Raw genomic sequence first — 15,389 nt, forward strand, 5'->3', positions numbered from 1 at the left:
GAAAAATGATTTTTAAGCCAACTAGTTAAAGTGATTTGCATATAAAAATATTAACAAAGTGCGACTCATACTTTCTTATATTTGATAAAGATGATCAAATAACTCACTTTAACACTTAAATAAAGCTCTTACATGGGCACATCCCAAGGGATTGTAACAGCCAAATTAAGTAAGTTGAATAAATCACATAAATAGTAAAATTAAATTGTATAAATTGGCCAACATAAACAACTCCAATATATAAATCAAAGTAAAAGGCCATTAAAATAAAATTAAATTGGTCCAATAGAAACTTATATATGCAATAAAGAAAGTCTAAAAACTTCTCAATTTAAACCTCCAACAATATTAATGACCAACCTACCTGCAATGTTCAATCAATAGCTACACTACACCCTCCAATCCAATGTCCATCTCATGTTAGTCTAATAATATTAAAAGATCACTATATATATATATAGAAGTGCCTATAGAAAACCATACCCTATACACTTTCAAATCATAAAACTTTTTATATCCTCTGTAACACTTCCACTTAATCGATCTCAACACTAGTAGTGCATGTACGTGTTTATGAAAATGCTGACTCTCTTAATGAAATTGTCTTCTCATTCTTCATCGGCCTCTTGTTCAACTACTACTATTTTGTTCCAACTTCTGTTTGCTTTTCTTCTTTTGTGCACTGGCGACGCTGTCGTAAAGTTGCCGGAAAATTTAACTATTCCGGCGGTGATAGCGTTCGGAGATTCAATCGTGGACCAAGGGAACAACAACAATATCCAGACGGTAGTTAAGGCCAATTTCCCTCCATATGGGAAGGACTTTGAGGGTGGAATACCAACAGGAAGGTTTTGCAATGGTAAAACCCCTGCAGATTTGATAGGTAGCAACCAAACTCTCTCTCTCTCTCTCTCTCTCTCAATATATATATATATATATATATATATATATGGGATTATTACTAATACATGGACTTACGAATTCCATGTTTAACAATTGATGGAGTCAGAAGTTTCGAAAAAATAAAGGTACTACTCTTATGTATATTGGTACTATTTTTTATGCACGTAGATATTATATTTTGTGTAGATTAATGTTTACGTTCACAAAAAGTATACGATCTGCACATAAAATGGTATCTGCATACATAAGAGTGGTACCTATATGCACAAAAATAGTATTTATATGCAAAAATGTGTTACAATAAAAATGATAAGAGTAGTTTAGATAAATTAACGGTGTTCTTTCATATCCATGTTAACATTACGGTCAACTTCATTTTTTTAAAACACGATAAGACTTTGATTCCGTGTTTCGAGATGCATTTGTAATTATATATATATATATATATATATATATATATATATATATATATTGTTTTCATTGATTTCTTTTTCCACAAATGGAAGCAACTATACTTGATATTTTAGACTAAGCTTGCAACAACATGATTATAAGATTATTTAGGATTAAAAAATGTCATTGCTTATAGACTTTATCTTCATTTACGGAGATTGTTAAACACATAGACGAAATACAAATTTAATTTTATTACTTTCAAATCAAATTTTCACGGTGATCTAACAGATAAAGGGTTTTTTTGGGACTAACAGTAAACTCCAACTTTTTAATTTGATTCTCACAGGGCACAAAAATACTTGTGATTGTACATCAAAAATTTACAAATCATTCTTGAAGGGGAAGTTACTTCCACCCTTTACAAATTAAATTTTGAAGAAAATAAACGAGTTGCAGAGAAAATATTTCACACGATCAAACAAAAAATTCTAGACGGATGAAGTTTTAAAATCAATTAACGTGACAATAACACTACTGAGACTGAAAACTAGAATCCTTTGAACTAAAAATTATATAGCACCGCTTTATTGAAGATCATTTTTATTTCACAAAGTAAATTCTCTTGCCTACTCATGTCTTAAAGTGCAGTGTACTATCGAAAGTCTCCACGGAGCAAATGGTCCAATTTTATTTTAGCTTCTCATTCCATAAGTGAATTCATCATCATTCTTGTTTTAAACTCAAATAATCAGTGGGCTCCATCAAGCGTCATTTATTAGGTCAGGTGATCCTTTTACTTTCATTTTTCAATCTTAAATTTAGCTAATTTCTATGAGATATATTCTTATTTTTCAGCTGAAGAATTAGGAATCCGCAGCATTTTACCGGCATATCTGGACCCGAATCTGAAGACTGAAGCTCTCGCCACCGGTGTAAGCTTCGCCTCAGGAGGCTCAGGATACGATCCTCAAACACCTAAGTTACTGGTAGGAACATTTTTTCAATAAATACCATAGGTACAACCTACAACATCTTTAATTTTTTAGTAAATTTTATTTTCCACTGATTTTATTTTTATTTTTTTTATAAATTTATCAGTCAGTTATATCATTATCGGATCAACTGAACATGTTCAAAGAATACATAGGGAAGCTAAAAGTTTCAGTTGGAGAAGAAAAAAGCAACTACATTATAGCCAACAGCATACATGTAGTAGTAGGGGGTAGTGATGACATTGCCAATACCTATTTCACCATTGGTATCAGGAAATTCAACTACAATGTTGATTCTTACACTGATCTTATGGTCACCCAAGCTTCCAAATTCATAAAGGTACCTTTTTTTTATATTGTTTATAATTGGGGTATGTTTGGCAACTATTTCTCTGTGATTTTTTTGCTTTTGTCGGTGTATTGTAGCGAAACAAAATTACAAAGCGTGTTTGGTAAAATTTGTTGCGATTTGAATAGTACCGAATCACATTTGAAAATAATGCCAAAACCGGAAGCAAAAAAATTGATGCTTCCGCGCAGTAACAAAAGAAAACTCTAAAATGTCATTTTTGACTAGCCATTTAATTTTTCAAACTTCCAACACTTTTTTACCATATATGTTTTCATATTTTTGTTTTCAATAATCTTGCCACAAATATTCATTACCAAGCAAGCTTACAAATAGTATTGAACACATTTCAAAACAAAAATATTACTTCTATTTTGGATAAAAACAACTGTACGTGGTTGCAAATGCGCCCTTAGCCATTTGGCATGACTATTTTTTAGTCATGACATGTACAATCATTAGTAATAGAGAGTGTTACAATAGGGTATTAAATTCGAGATAGATCTAAGTTTTGATATTAAATTGGTTTTTGAAGGAAATATATCAACTAGGTGCACGAAGGATGGCGGTTTTCGGTGCTCCGCCAGTGGGATGTTTGCCGGCACAGAGAACTCTAGCAGGGGGACTATTTAGAATGTGCAAGGAGGAGTATAACCAAGCTGCCCAGTTGTTCAACACCAAGCTGTCCGGTGCGCTTGGTTCGCTCCAGAGTAGCCTAGCTCAATCCAGGGTGGTCTATATTGATATCTACAACCCTATGCTTGATATCATCCAAAACCCTCATAACTATGGTAGATCACCTACTCTACTCAAATTCTATTTTTTCTATTCATTTATTTGGTTTGCATATGAAATCCTCAATCATCAATGTGAATTTATGTCAATAACTATTAACAAATTGTCACAATATGACGTTCTAAAACCCTTTCTCGTTTTAGTTCTTAAAATAATATTTAATTCTCACCAGTTTTAAAAAATAAAGAAGACTAGTCTAGACAGTGACACACCCAGAATTTTTATTTGAGAGGGCACCGTTGAAGAATAAATAAAATTGAAGACAAATATTTTTAAAATAAAATAATAAATATAAGAATTTTAAAAAGTTAGTGGGGGTAAAAATGTGAAATGGAGTACTTTAAAAAATTGAGTGTGGTATTTTTGAAATTTTATTTGAAACTACAAATAATAATGTAAATTGTAAAATATTGAGTGGGGGCATTTTTGAAATTTTAATTAAGATATAGGTGATAATGTAAATTGGGAAAAATTAACTTGGGGCATTTTTGAAATTATAGCTGAAACTATAGATAATAATGTAAATTGGGAAAAATCAAGTGGGGCATTTTTAAAATTTTAATTAAAACTATAGGTAATAATGTAAATTAGAAAAAATCCGCCTCCTCTGGGCTGAATTGGGTTTGTGCCTGAGTCCAAAACACGAGGCTCCCACCATTATGGAGTTTGAAGATGATTAGATGTATGCAGCTTTACTCCCTATGTAGAGAGGTTGTTTTCATGATTCGAACTCCATAATGACTTTAATCGTTGTATGCAGAAAAGGCTGTTTCTGCTAATCAAACCTGTCACCTTCGAGATTTAATTTGTTAGATTATTATATTGAATACCTAATGATGCAGAGTGACACTAATGTTTTATGTACATATGGCTGATATAAATTATAATTTCAGGGTTTGATGTTGTGGAGAAAGGTTGCTGTGGTACGGGGAATGTAGAAGTTGCAATTTTATGTAACAAATTGAGCAACACATGTACAAATGACTCTGTTTATCTATTTTGGGATAGTTACCATCCCACTGAGAAAGGTTACAGAGTCCTCGTCCATGAGATGCTCCAGAAGTACATCAACAGCCTCCTGTGAACTTGGTTCACCTCTACCATTTCTCTATCTCATCCAATCTCTTCAACACCATCGAACGGACCACGGTGGTCCTTTTACTTTATCAGATTTACAAAATGTAACCATTTATCACGTGTTATTGTTAACCATTTTTCATAATACAAGATTTAAGCTTCATATTGTTGGGAGACTAAACCAAATTTAATACATCTTGAAATTATTATATGATCTGGAATTACATGATTCAGGTCAATTATAACTTGACATATGAGCAAAATTTTGAAAAAAGGCTACACGTTTATTTGCATGTCAAATTGTAATTGAACAAAAGTTTTAAAAATTTGACAATTTTTTAGGCCATAATTAAAAAAGTGACAATATTAAAAAAGAATAGGTGTATAAAGCCATTTAATACAATGTAATTACAAATACGATAACTTATACAAAATCGTACAAATACTAATACAATAAGAACAAAATTACCCATACTTTTTAGAAAATTACCTATTTCTCTCTCTCTAACACACTCTCCGGAGACCCACCTAGTGATATTCCGACGAAACGCCATTTTTTCCTGCGATCCAACTAGTGATATTCTGGCAAAACGTCATTTTTTCAGAGAACCATCGGGGACTAATATTCTTCGGCAAGATCATGATTGGCACTATTGCCTTCACCTTTAGCTTAACAAAAACCTAACCAATAACCAATATTTAAAGGTGAAACCATAACCCAGCTTCAAGACCTATATATAATTGTTATTCAATGTTTTTCCCGAAAGGGTATTTCACCCATTTGTATTCTGATCTTCTAAACGATGCAAAAATTTCAACTTTTCGAATCAATAAAATTGTGGATTTGATTAATCAATGATTGAATAAAAAAAAAAAAAAAAAGATATAGTTAAGTTACCTTTTCAAAAAAAAAAAAAATACCCCAATGTGTTCAAATTTGATTGATAAATAAGTTGTCCAATAAAATAAAACGTATCTTAAAAATATTAAATATATGTTTTATATATATAATTTTTTAAAATTACATATATAATCGGAGTAAGGTCGAGGTAGGTTTATTACTAAATCCATTTTCGCCCCCAAACTCTTTGCGAAATTTTTATTTTATTTTGTCATATTTGTCCCAAATCTATTTGGAGACTACCAAATCCGTCCATTAGGAGTGGGATGGGTGAAAACCCACCAGGTAGGGAAATTTTACCATCTTAGGTCTATTACTTCAATCAAAAGTTCTTACCAGCTTTGGTTTTTTTTTTTTTTGGGTCGTTTTGAGCGAAAGAGAGAACCAACCCAACACTGAAATGGATATGATATGGATCCTATTGTATATCCAATTAGAACATGTGGCCCAAGTAGTTGGATGATATGATAGGATCCAATTTCACTAACCATATCTGATTTGATTTGTGCATGTATGTGCTTATCACCTCATGAGTCATGTCTAATCATTTTTTCTTAAAAATATAACGAACTGCCGTTAAAGCTGTTCAAGATATTAATTAGTATAATATGATGGGCATAGGAGTCGATATTTTTCCAAATTAGATCTATAATTATTGTTGGACCCGAATTCTCTTGAGTAAATTAGTAAGATCTATTTCGTTCAATTTGAATCAACAATCTAGATTTAAGGTATACGCATCATTTTCATTCTGCAAAAACAACATTAGTTATTAATTGATCGTAAAGATATTCATATATATAGATTTTGAAAAATTATTGTGTGCATTAAGATCTGAAGATCATAGTTGCGCAAATAAGGTGACATAAATATTATATATATATATATAGACACACACTCATACACACGAATGAAATGAATTTTGGGTCACAACCGTTTCCCCATGGTTGAAATTTGGCAATACTAGGTTTGGGAGAAATGGAGAAAAAGGCTAGTTTTAAAATTGATGTTTATCGATTGGTTGGTTGATCTGATGATGTTTGGCTTCCTTAATTGGTTGGGAGCTGGAACTATCCTTTTCCGATGTGGCTTTACAGTCACTTGTCCTATTAGTTTAGAAATCAGTATTCATTTGTGATTGATCTAGGAATCAGTTATCATTTGTAACTTGTCTAGGTGTAGAAACGTACCACCACATAACTTCTTTTACTTTTTAGTAAGTCCCGTGGTTTATTGGCTTTACCTATCCCCTGGGCTTTATAGTCGATTGTCCTATTATTCTAAGAATCAGTTCTCATTTGTGATTTGTTTATAAATCAGTTCTCATTTGTGACTTGTCTAGGTGTAGAAACCTACCACCACATAACTTCTTTTACTTTTTATCCTACTGGCAAGTCATGTGCTTTATTGGCCACGTGTTTGTTTACCTATCCTTTTGGCTTTATTTTATTTTATTTTATTTTATTTTATCAATCCTAAAATTTTTGTTCCAATTACAAACTTCACATAAATATAATAACACCACCAATACAACAAATCTGATTATTTACTCTATTTTTTTTTCCTAAATGTGAAATTTTTTATATTTATTTAAAGTGAGAAATATTATATAAAAAAATGAATAAATATAAAAAAATTTACATTCAAGAAAAAAAAAAAAAAAAACAGAGTAAATAATCAGATTTGTTGTATTGGTGGTGTTATTATATTTATGTAAAGTTTGTAATTGGAACAAAAATTTTAGGATTGATAAAAATTGAAGTGTAAATTTAAATTTTACAGATTTTATTTAACAGTAAAATATGACTCAAAAATCAAACAATACAATACAACCCATCAGGTGAGTAGAAAAAAAAAAAAAAAAAAAAAAAAAAAAAAAAAAAGACACAATTAAGCCAAGATGATAGGCAAACAAACACGCGGCCAATAAATTACGTGAAAGTAAAAGAATTTATGTGGTGGTAGGTTTCTACACCTAGATAAGTTACAAATGATAACTGATTTCTAGACAAATCACAAGAACTGATTCCTAAACTAATAGGACAAGTGACTGTAAAGCCACAGTTGCCCAAGGCGACTATGGTTAGCAAAGCCCTTCCCGTTAATATGTCTTCTCATCATGGAGGAATACTTAAATGGACTGACTTTTTTTTTTCTTCACTGTTCCTTCCTCTTACTTTTTTAATTTTTATTTTTAAATAATAATAATAATTAGTTACAAGGCAGAAAACCTCCCCACAAAAATAAATAATAATGATATTTTTATCCTTTATACAAAATGTAGGTTACTTAAAAATAATAGGTGAAATAAGAGAATTATATATAAAAAATGATATTCAAACTTACTAATTGGACTTATTTATCAAAATAATAGAATTAAGGCCATTAATGACCTGAATTCTACTTTAAGCCAACAATGACCTTGATTGTTTGGCAAATATACATGCGGCATATTTTGGATTTAAGAATAGCGTGAAACCACGTGAACTTGTAGAAAGAAAAAAAAAAAAAAATGTCATAGCAAGCCATGCATTTTGAATGAACTTATAAGGGTTTACTGAGTCAAATAAATTTAAATCACTATCATCCTATCAATTATATTAATGTGCGGACCTACCCGCATTTTTCAATGTCCATTTTCACGTTTCTAGCTAATAATATTAAAGATCACCACTATGCAAGTGTTTATAGAAAACCATAGACACGAGACACACAAAGTTTGAACAGTGGTTTAGTGGATAAAGAGTCTCTTGAGATGAACTATAAATTCTAAATTTTTTTATTTGATTCTCGTAGGATACAAAAATACACGTGCTTAAATGATATATGTGATTTAGAAGTAATTGTCGTACCAAGTTTACAAACCATTCTTGAACGGGAAGTTGTTTTCCACCCTTTACAAATTACATTTTGAAGAAAATAAACGATTTGTTAAGAAAATATTTTAAATGATCAAACAGAAAATTCAAGATGGATGAAATTTTAGAATCGATTAACATGACAATAACACTATTCAGACGAAAACTAGAATACTTTGAACTAAAAATTTTATAGCACTACTTTATTGAAGATCATTTTTATTTCACAAAGTAAATTCTCCGCTCCATGGAGCCAATGGTCCAATTTTAATTTTCAGCTGAAGAATTAGGAATTCGCAGCATTTTACCAGCATATTTGGACCCGAATCTGAAGACTGAAGCTCTAGCCACCGGTGTAAGCTTCGCTTCAGGAGGCTCAGGATACGATCCTCAAACACCTAAGTTAGTGGTACGAACATTTTTTCAATAAATATTATAGGTACAATGTACATCTTTTTTAGTAAATTTTATTTTTCACTAATTTTATTTTTATTTTTTATAAATTAATCAGGCAGTTATATCGTTATCGGATCAACTGAACATGTTCTAAGAATACGTAGGGAAGCTAAAAGTAGCAGTTGGAGAAGAAAAAAGCAACTACGTTATTGCCACAACAGCATACATGTAGTAGTAGCGGGTAGTGATGACATTGCCAATACCTATTTCACCATTGGTATCAGGAAATTCCACTACAATGTTGATTCTTACAATAATCTTATGCTCACCCAAGCTTCCAATTTCATAAAGGTACCTTTTTTAATACTGTTTGACAACCGTTCCTCTTTCGTGTTTTTTTTCTTTTGTCAATGCATTGTAGCAAAATAAAAGCACAAAATGTGTTTGATAACGTTTGTTGCGATTTGAATAGTACCAAAATACTGTTGAAAAAAATGCCAAAATTGGAAGCAAAAAATTGATACTTCCGCACTGTAGCAAAAGGAAACTCTAAAATGTCATTTTTTACTAGCCATTTAATTTTTCAAACTTGCAACATTTTTTTACCAAACATGTTTTCATGTTTTTGTTTCCAAAAACCTTGCAACAAATATTCGTTACCAAACAAGTTTACAAATAATATTGAACACACTTCAAAACAAAAACATTACTATCAAAACAATTGTGCTTACCAAACGCGCCCTTAGCCATTCGGCATGACTAATTTTTTTAGTACAAACATTAGTAAATAGAGAGTGTTACAATAGGGTATTAAATTCGAGATAGATCTAACTTTTGATATTAAATTGGTTTTTGAAGGAAATATATCAACTAGGTGCACGAAGGATGGCGGTTTTCGGGCTCCGCCGGTGGGATGTTTGCCGGCATAGAGAACACTGGCAGGGAGACTACTTAGAATGTGCAAGGAGGAGTATAACCAAGTTGCCCGATTGTTCAACACCAAGCTGTCTGGTGGGCTTGGTTCGCTCCAGAGCAGCATAGCTCAATCCAGGGTGGTCTATATTGATATCTACAACCTTCTGCATGATATCATCCAAAACCCTCATAACTATAGTAGATCACCTACTCTACTAAAATTTTTCTATTTCCTATTTCTTTCTATGGTTTGCATATCAAACCCTTAATCATCAATGTGAATTTATATCAATAACTATTAACAAATTTTCGCAATATAACATTCTAAAACCCCCTCTCATTTTAGTTCTTAGAATAATATTCAGTTCTTACCAGTTTTAAAAAATAAAGAAGATTAGTCCAGACACAGGAATTTTTTAAGGGGAGGGGGGCGTCATTGAAGAATAAATAAAATTGAAAAAAAATATTTTTTTAAAAAAATATTAAATATAAGAATTTTAAAAAGTTAGCGGGGGGCAAAATGTGAAATGGAGTATTTTAAAAAATTGAGTGGGGGCATTTTTAAAATTTTATTTAAAACTACAGGTAATAATGTAAATTGTAAAAAATTGAGTGGGGGCATTTTTGAAATTTTAGTAGGTAATAATGTAAATTGGGAAAAATTAAGTTGGGGCATTTTTGAAATTTTAGTTGAAATTATAGGTAATAATGTAAATTGCGAAAAATCAAGTGGGGCATTTTTAAAATTTTAATTAAAACTATAGGTGGTAATGTAAATTAGAAAAAATCCGCCCTCACTGGGCTGAATTGGATCCGTGCCTGAGTCCAAAACACGAGGCTCCTGCCATTATGGAGTTTAAAGAGGATCAGATGTATGCAGCTTTACTCCCTATGTGGAGAGGTTGTTTTTTTGATTCCAACTCCTTAACGGCTTTAATCGTTGCATGCGGAAAAGACTGTTTCTGCTAATCAAACCCGTCACCTTCAAGATTTAATTTGTTAGATTATTATATTGAATACTATGGAGGGAAAAAATCCCCCTTCCAGTAAGAATCGTCCATGTCATCACACTACAAATTTATTCCAGTTACCACAAGGGCCCAATCGGTGCTAAGCCTAGATTGGATCAGCCCAGTCCAGAGTAAGCCCAGATAAGGCCTTGGCTCCCGCATGGATCACAGACCCAGGCCACCCGGCCCAACTTCTAAGCCCAGACGTCGACAGCCCGTAATACCAAGGGTGAACTCCAAGCCCATTAGCTGAATCGTCTTGGTCAGCCCACATTCAGCCCAATATTAGTTAAGGGAAGTCCAGTCCTACTAGGCCAAGGAATCACAAGAAAGAGCAAGTTTTGTATAAGGAAAACTCTACATGGAAAGAATTGCAAAAAGGAAAGGATTATAATTGTAAAGAAAATCATATATGGAATGAATTGGAGGACAAGCCAAGCGAATCCTACCAAAATTCCACCACTGTATTTCTTATAAATAGAGGCTTAGACCTCCAATAAAATCATTGAGCATTATATACTTATTCTGAGTTTTATTATTGCTTGTTCTGAGTGAGTTGTATATTTCTATTTATTTATCTCAATAGAGAGAAATTTTGCACCTACACTTTGGCGCCGTCTGTGGGAACCGTACAGAAAGATACTCCTACTTTTTGTTTTAAACTATTTTTGTTTCCACGATCTGGAATGTCGAACGGAGAATCAACGGCGGCAGATCAACAGATAGAGTTAATGCAAAAGATGCGAGAAGAGTTCTTGCACCAATTCGAAGCGCTTTGTTAGGCGAATGAAGCCAGCGTAGCCCAGATTGCACTGCTTCAACAGCAAAACGACACCCTTCAAACGACTATGGCTCAGTTAACACCTCAGCCACCACCAGTTGACAGGGCTACGCCTCCTCCCAACCAAAATGAGCCTTAGGTCAATGGGGCGCCTAATAAAGTTCGGCCACCACCAGTTGACGGGGCTGCGCCTCCTCCCAATCAAAACAAGCCCCAGGTCAATGGGGTTCGGCTTAGTGAAGTTCGGCCTGCCGAAGTTCAGCAAAACCAGAGGGCCAGATCCAAGGCGGTAACTTTGGACAATCTTCCTCGTCGCACGTAGGATGAACTGGTCGAATCCAGTCGTAAACTCACGGTATGGTCTAATGGTGTTCCAGATTGTGCAGGAGTAAAGGAGGCCATTGACGAGAAGAGACTCTTGAGAGTTCAAACGCCTGTAGAGATGGCCAGAGAACATAAGAACTCTCTCGTGAAGACTCCATTCACTGACGATGTGTACCTTGTTGACAGACCTAAGAAATTCACTATGCCTTCCTTTACCCAGTTTGATGGTACGGGAGATCCTTCTTGGCACTTAGATTACTACGCGCAAAAGATGGCTTTGGATGATCACAATGACCCATGGATGTGCAAAGTTTTCCCTACCAGTCTAACGGGGGTTACACTGGAATGGTTCAGGAATAGGCCACACAAGTCTATTCCAGACTATGAAACTCTATGCACAATGTTCCTGGCGTAGTATTGCGGTAATAAGAAGCAAAAGAAGAGTATTGCTAGCCTTTTCACTGTAAGGAAAAAAAAAGGGCGAAACATTACAAGACTTTTTGTCTAGATTTAATATGGAGGCTTCGAAAATAGCAGATTGTCATCCTGCAACTGCAATAAAAACATTCAAACTTGCAATGATTCAGGGAACCAAGTTCCATACTTTCTTAGTTAAGTACTCCTCTCCGGATATGCAGACTCTCAATGCTAGGGCACTGATCTACATCTGGCTTGAGGAGAATGTGGCCCACCGAGCTCAACATGCCACCTTCGTCATGGGGGAGAACAAGCCTCAGGAAAGGGTTTCAAATTTAAAAAGTCGAAGAAACCAGCACGTATCGGCACCAGCCATTTAAATACCCGAAAAAAAGGTAAAGGACAGAGGAAAGGTTCACGCCTCTTTGCACAACCTTGGCTCGCTTATCCCAAGAGAATAAAATGAAGTTTGCAGCCCTTCAACCAATAAAGCAACCATTAGAACAGAGAGACAAGACCAAGCATTGTGCTTACCATAGAGATTATGGGCATACGACTAATGATTGTAGATCCTTTAGACGACAAGTGGAAAACATGATACTGAGAGGTGAATTGGTAGACTACCTTACAACAAAGGAGTACGTGAAGCCTCGGGAGGTCAACCCTCGAAAAGTCAAAAGTAATCAAGTGAAGGTCATCCATGCAATACATGGAAGATTGGAGGACGATCAGGAGTCAGAGGAGGTTTATAGATCCCGATTGAGAACAGCTCATAAGCTGAGGAGGTTATCCTCGATAAACGCTATTGCTTCTGGAAGCATCAACATTGGGTTCAGCGATGGAGATCTATCTAGAGTTCAACTCCCCTACGAGGATCCGTTGGTCATCAGTCTCTTGGTAGTGAATTGCATGACTAAGAGGGTTTTGATAGACCCAGGGAGCAGTGCCAACATCATCACAAAGGCGGTCTTTGAGCAGCTAGAAATCTCGTCATCATCAATTCGGCTTACCTCCAGTCCATTGATGGGGTTCGATGGTACAAAGGTGGATCCACTTGGGGTGATTGACTTATCCGTAACCGCGGCAAAGAGGACACTGAAGGAAAACTTTGTCTTAACAGAGATCTACCCTTTCTATAATCTTATCATGGGAAGAGGTTGGATCCACTGAATGAACGGGGTTCCGTCTACCCTTCACCAGGTGATGCGATGCTTGTCTCCGGACTGGAAAGTGGTTACAGACCTCAGGGGAGATCAAGTAGCTGCCAAAAAGTGCTACATGTTAACACAGAATGAGGCAAAGAAGGTAGCGAAACAGTCCCAACCGATCACACCTCCGGGAAGCAAATCTAAATAGCAATTATAGATTCCTCTGCCCAGGTTTCTGAGAGCAGAGGATGAGGCCGAAGCAGAAAAGCCTACCGAGGAGTCTCTGGAAGTTGTCGAGGTAATCCTCGGCGATCCTTAGAAAATCACCTACATGGGTTCTTCCCCCACAGCCGAAGAAAAAGAAGCATTAATTAATGTCATTCGACGAAACGCAGATGCATTTGCTTGAGAACATTTAGACATGGTGGGGATCAATCCATCAGTCTCATGCCATAGCCTGAAGGTGGATCCGGCATACAATCCAACCAGCATACAAACCAGTCAAGCAGAAGCACAGAAGGTTCGTTCCAAAGCGCAACCAAATTATAGCTGAAGAGGTAAGCAAGTTACTTCAAGCAGGCTTCATCCGAGAGGTGTACTACCCACAATGGCTCTCCAACGTGGTGGTAGTTCAGAAGAAGAATGGCAAATGGAGGGTTTGCATAGATTTTACCAATCTCAACAAAGTCTGCCCTAAAGACAGCTTCCTATTACCCAAGATTGATCAGATAGTTGATGCCACTACCGGTTTTGAAAGGCTCATGTTTCTTGATGCGTACTCCGGCTACAACCAAATTCCTATGAATCCGGAAGATGAAGAGAAGACTACTTTCATAACAGAGAAGGGCACCTATTGTTACAGAGTTAGGCCCTTCGGGCTCAAGAATACCGGAGCAACCTACCAGCGCCTTGTTAACAAGATCTTTAATGAGATGTTGGGAAAGACGGTCGAGGCTTATATCGACGATATAGTGGTTAAAAGTGTGAAGAAGGAAGAACATCTTAGACACCTCGAAGAGGTCTTTGACACTGTAAGAAAATATGGCATGAAGCTAAATCCTTCGAAGTGTTCCTTCGCAGTTTCTTCAGGACAGTTCCTCGGCCGTATTGTGCAAAAGAAGAATTGAGGTAAGTCCGGCTCAGGCTCAAGCCCTTATACAAAATCAAGAACCAAAGACCCGCAGGGAAGTACAAGTTTTGACCAACCGAATCACAGCTCTCAGTCGATTTATCTCTTGATTGTCTGATAAGTGCAAACCATTCTTTGATGCAATAAGGTCCAAAAACAAAGACATATGGGGACTCAACAGCAAGCTGCTCTCAATCAACTGAAATGCTACATGGCGAAACCCCCAATTCTGTCAACTCTGAAGCCTGGTGAGACTCTCATCATGTACTTAGCCATCTCCAGCATAGCCACAAGTGCAGTATTGATCAGAAAAGAAGGTAAAAGTCAGTATCCAATCTTTTACACCAGCAAGACAATGACATATACAGAAATGCGGTACAGTAAAACCGAGAAGATTATACTAGCATTGGTATATGCAAAGAGAAAACTTCGACACTACTTTGAGTCATACAGCATCAAAGTTCTTACCAACTACCCCATGCGAGTCATTATTTCAAAACCGGATTTATCCGGAAGAATAACTAAATTGGCAATCGAGCTTAGTTCCTTTGACATATCCTACGAACTGAAGGTGTCGCACAAAGGGCAAGCACTAGCTGATTTCCTCTTGGAGTATGAAGATAAGCCCGAGGAGCCAGGTCCTTCCGAACCACAATGGGAGCTTCAGGTGGATGGTTCCTCAAGCTTGACTAGTGCTGGGACAGGAGTCGTTATAACAACTCCCGAAGGCACCAAGCTGCAGCAATCAATCCGGCTGGCTTTTCCTGCCACTAACAATGAGGCGGAATATGAGGCCCTGCTCATAGGAGTCCAATTAGCAAACCAGCTTCAGGTAAGGTGTCTAAAAGTTTTTAGTGATTCTCAACTTATTGTGAATCAGGTAACAGGCCAGTACCAGCCCAAGGAAGATAGAATGAAAGCCTACAGAGAAACTATGGAGAGTGCCTCATGAGGGTTCTCCCAGATCGAATTCCATCAGATACCTTGCGAAGAGAATT

General features: G+C 35.6%; 1 pseudogene; it reads left to right on the forward strand.

Moving 5' to 3' along the window:
• Positions 1-453: 453 nt before the first annotated feature.
• The window catches only part of LOC132279142 (uncharacterized), a 42,446-nt pseudogene continuing 27,510 nt past the window's right edge, over positions 454-15,389 (forward strand).

The sequence above is a fragment of the Cornus florida genome, unplaced genomic scaffold (assembly GCF_030987335.1).
Source record: "Cornus florida cultivar Cherokee Brave unplaced genomic scaffold, ASM3098733v1 CherokeeBrave_3.0.0_Hap2_Chr10, whole genome shotgun sequence".
NCBI classification, from domain to species: domain Eukaryota; kingdom Viridiplantae; phylum Streptophyta; class Magnoliopsida; order Cornales; family Cornaceae; genus Cornus; species Cornus florida.